At 34.0% G+C, this 8522-nt stretch overlaps 1 pseudogene; it reads right to left on the bottom strand.

The window, feature by feature from the left end:
* Nucleotides 1-3610: 3610 nt before the first annotated feature.
* On the bottom strand, nt 3611-4992 carry LOC141562038 (4-trimethylaminobutyraldehyde dehydrogenase pseudogene; annotated as a pseudogene).
* Between the last annotated feature and the right edge of the window lie 3530 nt (nt 4993-8522).

The raw sequence follows: 8522 nt of genomic DNA on the forward strand, positions 1-8522 counted from the left end.
AGGACTATAAGGGCATAATCCAGATTCCTCCCAAAATTGTTTCTTTATTTAAAAATAGGATTTAAGAGGGAAGCAAATATAGGGGCCTATGTCTGCATTATTAATGGTAAATGTCCTAGAGGGAAGAAGGACTAACCCTTTTTACCACATATTCTACCAAAGATTCCTGTGATTAGGTAATTTACCATTTAAATTGCAAATAGTCCAGAGATTATTAAATAATAAATTCATCATCTTTAACATTATTGCCAACAAAAATGAAAATTACCACCCTTTTTATGTTGTGCTCCAATTATGTGGAAAAAAATTTGATACGTTTTTGTGTTTTTAGTAATTTGTGTTTCCACTTATATCAGGCTAACTCAAAAGTCTTATCTTGACCAGATAAAATTGATTAAATTGGTTTCCCAACAGTTAGCAAATTTTTCGACAGGCAAGTTGGATTTTGTGCCACACAAAAATGTTTCATTGATTTTCCCCCCAAAATTTTGTGGGATTTTGTTAAGTTCAAATTAGTTTGGGCAACTTCTTAAGGCAACTCTTTTTAGAGAATTTTTACTTCCAGTGGTCCTGAAAGATTTGTCTTCACTGAAGGACAGATTAATTTTGAGAAATATATTTTTAGTCTTTGAAGGAGAATTGTTTAGGAACTATAGGAATGTCTTTTGATTGCAATAGGATCATATTGCCTTACATGTAGTAGGTGTTCAATATATGTTTACTTGAATATTAATTCACAAAGAGTAACTAACATGTAGTTCCCAGAATTGCTCAATTGCTACAAAAATAGTACTTCTAATGGAAAATTGGTCATTTTAAATTATATCATCTTCAATTTCTACTGCTATTATTGCTTCTATTTTGTTTTACATATTATATATATTATTTTCCCATTTATGTTTACCTTACAAAGAATTAATATGAATCTTCTTATATGTCCCATAGTAGCTGTGACTAGCTCTGTTTTTTATCTAAGTTGGTTTACCCTCTAAGGGCAGCCTTCTGGTCACTCCTGCCTTTAGGGATTCATCATATTGGTGCAGGACACAATGGCATTATAGCCCTGAGTTAGCCTGGAAATCCAGAGTTCAAGTGATCCATCAGTTTTCAAGTTCCTAGTGACAAGAATTGCAGGTTTATGTTTTTATGCCCAGTGGCTATGATTTTCAAAAAGTAAAAAGAAGATGAGTTTTACATTGATTCCCTGCAAAATTTCAGAATAAGTGATTTTAAAATGATTTGTGGATACTTAGAAAAGAAATAATAACCAACTCATACTAATTTTCTGGTTCTCTTTTGTTATTTACTTTTCCAGTCACAAGTAGAGAAAATAGATCCTCTAACCAAGGATTCCTGCTCTCTTGGAAAACATAGATGAGACAATATTCCTAGAATACAGTTCTAAATAGGCAAGTTTCTAGGGAGCCATGATGATTTATATCAACTAATAGAGTCTAAGAAATGTGGACAAGGAAGTCTCTGGTTCAAAAATACTTAGAGCCCCATTGAGGAATCCTAATAATTAGGCCAGTAACTGAGTCAGATCATCAATCCTAGACTATTCCTGTTTGTCTTTATAGGATACTGCCTTAAGCATAGAAAAATGTGTCAGTTAATGAGTGCTAATTTCAGCTGTATGAATGAATCTGGTTCATTCTTTCTTCTCTCTGCATGAATTTGTGTATTTTGTCTCAGAGTATGTTGAGTGCTTCTTCCCCCACTTATCTAATGTCTCTTTTATTTGTAACATTCATATCAATGAAGGACAAAAAGAAACATTTATTAAGCACCTAATGTGTCAGGAAATATTCTAAACACTTTAGAAATATCTCATTTTATACTTACAACAATGCTGGAATGTAGATATTATTATCTCCATTTTACAATCTAGGAAATTGAGGCATATAGAGGTTAAGTGACTTGGGAAGAGTTATACAATTATTAAGTGCCTGAGACTGGATTTGAACTTAGATCCTACTAATGTCAGGTCTAGCATTGTATTCACTTTACCCTCTGGCCGTTAAGTTCACTGTCAAGTACACATTTACTTGAGTAACATCTTCATAAATGGTATATAAACTCTCCATTGTCCAGGGCAAAAGTCTTATAATATATTTGATAAAGAAATAAAAATGATAATTCTCAATTTTAAGAAGACACAAAGCCAGCAGACATACCTAATTTATTGGATGCCACAACCAGCATCAAAATTCTCGTAAAAGGGGATAAAGCTAATTATATGAAAGTATTTGTGTGACCTTATTCAAGCATGGAAATGAGAGAGATACTTTCCCAGAACCCACCAACTAGTGATATTGTAGAAAGTTCGGATTGTGGAATTGTTTTGATGTTTTTCTGGAAGAACCTGAAAGGAAAGAAGCTGAGCAGGGGTTCAGAGATGAGTTGTTTTCCATCTTGGATACATTTGGCTATTCATTTTGTGATTCTTGATTTATACATTTTAGCTTCTCCCACATGAAAGAGATGCTACCAAGTTTTGTGCTATGCTATGTTCAGAAGATCATGTTGGTGAGATGTTTCAGGTTCCCCTTCAGAAACAATTTCCTTCTCCATGACTTCAAGTTAAGGAAAGGAAGTGACTACATTTAATTGTTCCATACTTCCAGAGGAGGTAAAATAAAAGACAGACTTTAAAATATCTAGTATATGGTTATAACATACATTTTCCTCAAATTCCAAATGCTAACTATGTATATTAAAAATGGTGTCTCTTCTCTCTTTTGATCTTTTGGTTCTTTTTTTCCATTACATTTATCTTTGTTATATAAAACTCTTGTTTTAAAAAAAAAAACAGTAGTAGCTAGAAGTATGTGTGTATTTCATATTAGCCATATAGAAATTTGGGGGTAATGGAAAATCTGATAGAACTAGAAGATTTATCTAGGTATAATCTTTGCAAAGCATACGTTGGTGACAGATAAGTGCATTTCACTCTCTCTCCAATTTCACAGTACTCTTATTTATATTCTGAAACAGAATTCCTTAGCCAGCTCAAACTGATTTACAGGAGAGAACATAAATAGAGAGAGATTAATAACCCAAAATGAGTCAAGACCTAGACATTATAGAATAAATTCTGTCAACCAAAGCAGTTAAATTCAGATAACCTGGATATTCATATAATGGAATTCCACTGTGGTTTATTTGCTTCAGTTTAATATGAATTGTTCATTCCTACATTAATATATGAAAACTTTCTTTTAAGGATTTGCCAGAAGAGGATATCTTAAGAATAAAGTCAAAGAGACTTCCATAATGGCTCTGAAAAGAAGCAATCTTTAACATGACTGCTGTTAACAATTATGTTCAATACTGTAGATGAAAAGCTGTATTAAGCAGGAGAGTTGACTATTTACTTTTTATTAAGCTACCTATCTCCAATAACAGATAGAGATTAGGATATTTAATAAAAATAATCATCTTACTAATTTTAAAACAGAAGCAACAGAGATGATGGATCTAATCTTTTGAAGTTCTAGATATTCCTGCTCTCCTAAAGAGGACAGAGTGGGCATCTTGTGTCTCTATCACGTGTTATTGTCTTCACAGATCTTTGCTTCAGCACATCAGAATACAAACTCTATATCACTCATCTTGAGTTCACAGCCATCTTTCGTTGTAAATAATACTCAGTTGTAAAATAGCCATTGTCTGCCAATTGCTGACATCTTATATCTACCAAAGGGCAATTTCACCAGGTTAACGTTGTAGTTGTTAACATAATATGCTTCAGCTTGAAGTTTGGCCACCACTTGGTGAGCCTCCTGGATATCAACTACAAGTTTAAAACCTCTGTGTTAAAGGGAAAAATGGATATGACTGGATCAAAGATAACTTTTTGCACACAGGTGAATATTTTTGATTTCCTAGTACACAAAATTCCTTGTAGTATGCATCCTTTACTCTGGGATCTTCTGAAAAGTGTATGTCACCATCAGATAATACGTTAGCACCCAGATTCTTTCCCTGTTCAATGACCCCAAAGACATATTGCAGATATGGTTGGTTGATGAAGGAGGCCCATTCTTGTGTCTTCCAGAAAGAGATCTCCAATCATTATCTTTTAGGATTGTTTAACTACTTTCTCTGTAAACTTATCTAGAATTTCTCTTTGTACAAATGTTCTTGTGCTCTTACAGCAAACCTCAACTTGAGTGAAAAAGCTGGCCATCATTTCTCCCTTCATAGTATTATCTATAACACAGTCTGAGAAGATGATGAGGGGAGATTTGCTGCCAAGCTCCAGGGTGACACTTTAGGTTTGATATTTTAGAGGATATCTCCATGATCTTCTTGCCAGTAGGCACACTACTAGTGGAAAAAAGTGGCCACATCATGATGCTGGCATAGAAACTAGCCTGTGGCAACTCCATCTTGCCACATTGTAAAGCCTAGGAGTATGAACTGACACTGACACAGGCATGAAGGGCAAAAGCTTAAAGATCATGACATTACTATAAGCCAAACTGAGGCAGACTTCCAACTAGCAATCTGGAAAGGGTAGTCCCATGTTCCAATTCCAATACATACCCCTAAAGGTTCCTGTCGGTATATCCAAATGATCTACCAGGCAGCTGTACATGGCTCACCTGCCATGGAAACAGCCAAGACTCCATAATACTCTAAGTACTGCCAAGAAGTATTAATATCTAATTGAGCCTTAACGATAGATTTGTCATTGTTGATGGTCTCCACAATAGCTATTTCATCTTTCCATTCTCTAATTACCCTGGCAGCTTCCAGAATGATTCAGGAACACTTCATGCCTGATTTTTTTCCTCCATATTTTAAAAACAGCTTTTGCACTTTGAAGCTCCAAGTCTACTTCCTTCTCCCCAGAACAATGGAAAGTAACTATTCCTCATCCCATGGCTGGCTCATCACCTTCTTAGTGCCCCTGTCAACTTGATGCACTCTGCTTATGCCTTGGTAATTAAGAGGCTGCAGGACCATGAAGTCAACAGTATTCATATTGGTACAGTGGGGAGGTAGAAATGCTCTGAGAACTGCAGCTGCACAGTGGAGCCTGCTTGGAGGAAGGAAGGAGTTTTTACATTGATGAGTACATAACATACAATGAAGCTTGTGGAGAACCTTATGGGAGGATATGGCCTTTGTTTACTTATTTTTCTCAATAGTATTTTATTTTTTCCAAATACATGTAAAGATAGGTTTCAATATTCATTTTTGTAAGATTTTGCATTGTACTTTTTTCCTCTTTCCTTCTGCATCTCACCTCTTCCTAAGACAGCAAACAATCTGATCTAGGTTATACATGTACAATAATTTTAAACATATTTCCATATTTGTCATGTTTTGCAAGAAAAATTATATCAAAAGGAGGAAAAACACAAGAGAGAAAAAGTAAACAAACAAAAAAGGTGAAAATATTATGTTTTGATCCATATTCAGTTTCCATAATTCTCTCTCTGGATGTGCATGGCATTTTTCACAAGTCTATTGGAATTGTCTTGAGTCATGGCATTGCTGAGAAGAACTAAGTCTATCTTTCCATATTCTTACTGTTACTGTGTAAAATGTGCTCCTGGTTCTGCTTACTAGAGGTTATGAACTTTAACAGAGCTATAGATGTAAAGTTCTGAATTTAAATTTTTAAACAACCAATTATTTCAGTATAAGTGAGTGGTTGTGGTCTGATTAAAAGTGATTCATGTGAAAAAAAAGATCTTGGGATTGAATGGATTAAACTAAATAAAAGCTAGCACTAACACAACGTCTGGAAAAATCATCTAACTTTAGATTTCATTAATAGAAGAATGGTGTTCAGATCAAAGGAAAATTTCATTTCACTCTAAGCTGTATTGAACAGACTAAATTTGGAATGTTGTCTTGGGTTATATACTATACTCTGAAAAGTATGTTCTTTTCACCCTTTGCTTGTCATTTGGGTAATAGCTGAATAAGTTATAGTATAGGATTGGGATGGAATACTATGTTATTGCACAATATTATAAAGGGGATAGTTTTAGAAAAATCTGGGAACATTGTACATAGTCCTAGCAATATTGTAACAGTGATCAATTGTGAAAGATTTAGCTACTCCGATCAATAAAATGATCTGACGCAACTCTAAAGGTCTTGTGATAAAAAATGCTACCAATCTTCAAAGCGAGAATTGATGAACTCTGAGTACAGATGGAAGCATATTTTTTCACTTTATTTTCCATGCTGTTTTTTTTGGCAACATGGCTTATATGGAAATATGTTTTGGATGACTTAACATGTAAAATTGATATTATATTGCCTGGCTTCTCAATCGATAGGAGTTGGAGGGAGAAGAATGCAGAACTCAAAATTTAAAAAAAGAATATTAAAAATAAATGAATAAGTAAACAATTCTATAAAACTCCTATGAATAGAACCAATATCAATGTATAGAAACAGGTTTTAGCCCAAGAAAAGTATTTATGACAATTAAAACAGTGCATTAATGGAACTTACTTTCTACCACTCACTCTGCTAAGTTCTGAATAGCAACACAAACAAAAAAGAAAAACAATCCCTTCTCTCAAGGAGTTTTCATACTGATAGGTGGATACAATCCAAAAAATGTGATAGAAAATGGGGAAAGGGCGTATTGTCAACAGGGTCCAAAAAGTCAGAAGTTGAGCCAAGCAGAGAATGGAGATTGACTAGTCTGGGCCCTTCTCCAAAAGAGAGGCCCTTAGGGAAATTTATCAGTAAGAGAAGATGGGCATGGTAAGGGTAAGAAGGCCAGGGTAAGAGAAAAATGAATATTCTAAACTGAGGAGGCCTTAGACACTAAAGGAAGTTCCATAGTAACACTGCAGGTAAAGAATGGTGACAAAAGTCTGAAAAATCTGAAATGGAATCAGGAGGGGAATTACAATGGAGAGGGAGGATGAACTTGATCTCTGGGATCATCTATAATTAACTATATGTAGTTCTAACCTGGTGTGTGACTGTGAGCTGCCAAAGGGAATAATTCCACTAATGTTCCTCTCAGAACATCTTGTGTTCTTCCTATAGATGGGGTTAGAAATAAAATTTGATTCAGTATTACAACATGAATGACTCAGGTGAACATGATGTTTCAGTAGAGGGCAGATTAAATTAACTATTGTTAAAATTCTTTATAAGTATATGGAATAACTCCAAGATCCCATTTGCAATCTGTCTCCCTTGGCATAAAAATTCCAAAAGCTAAAGAGGTCAGAGAAAAATCTTGAAAACACTCTGTTCATGTTTTAATTAGAGCTACAATTCCTCCATAAAATGAGAGTTGACTGAAAAAGACAATTATTTCTAGGTTACTAAGTAATCAACTAGTCTTTCCCTCTTAGGCCCTCTTCTCCCTCCCCTCAGCCACAATTTGATTAAACATGATTTGATTAAAAATGTAGTACAAATCTTGAACCTAATATCTTATTTTTACTTGTGTTGAAAAACAAAGTGGCACAAATTTTTAAAAGAGATTATGTGGTAGGAAAAGCAAAACAATAGAGAAATGTTTTCATCAAGATGATGCATTTATTCTCTTTTTAATTTCCTTTGTAATATTAAAAATATTCTGGAATATTAGCTAGCATTTATGCTATCAGAGTTAAATCATTCTAGTTGTACCCAAAATACCAAAATTGGCCCTGAGCAAAAATGTCACTTTCTAGACCATCACAATTTTCCTTCTTTTTCTAGTGTTCCCCATTATGATATTATGATAGTAAGTTGCCATTTCCAAACAGTAACTCATGCTCTAGACTAGGGTTTCTTAAACTTTTTCCATCCACAATTTCTTTTTGCCCTGGGGAATTTTTACGTGACTCCAAATATAAAGGTATACAAAACAAATATTTATTGTTAATAAATCATAATTTCACAACCCCCACAGTCACTTAAGGACTTCATATGGGGTAATGAACCAAAGTTTAAGAAGCTGGGTTCTAGATGAGGCTCTTTTCTTCCTCCATCATCAAAATACCCTATATGCCATTTGCACATGTCTATGTTCTTTGACAATTTGACAAAATTATTCATATTATCTATTTTTTCTATTTTTAAAAACTTTATTTAAATATTTTTTAAAATTGAATTCCAAATTATCTTCCTTCTTCCTATTCTTCTACCCACTGAGAAGTTAAGCAGTATAAAATCAATTATACATGTGAAGTCATGTAAAACTTATTCCCATTTTAAAAAAGTCATCAAAAGTATGTTTTCTTTTGTAGTACTGCCTCCGTTAATATGCCCTTCCTTTTATCACTCTCATTTCTCTTTTCTCCTTCCCCTCTTACATCCCTGTTGGGTAAGATAGATTAGCCAATTGTATTGTAATTGTGTGTATATGTATAAACATACAAACAAACATGTATGCAAATATACACACACATATATATGTATATGTACATGTATGTGTTTCTACCTATCTCTTTGTAGGTAGATAGATAAGACGCAAATATGTTCTACCCTCTTTAAACTCTTTCAAATTAAAGTAAGGTTCAAGCATTACCCAATGTAAACAC

The sequence above is a fragment of the Sminthopsis crassicaudata genome, chromosome 3 (genome assembly GCF_048593235.1).
Source record: "Sminthopsis crassicaudata isolate SCR6 chromosome 3, ASM4859323v1, whole genome shotgun sequence".
In the NCBI taxonomy this organism is placed as follows: domain Eukaryota; kingdom Metazoa; phylum Chordata; class Mammalia; order Dasyuromorphia; family Dasyuridae; genus Sminthopsis; species Sminthopsis crassicaudata.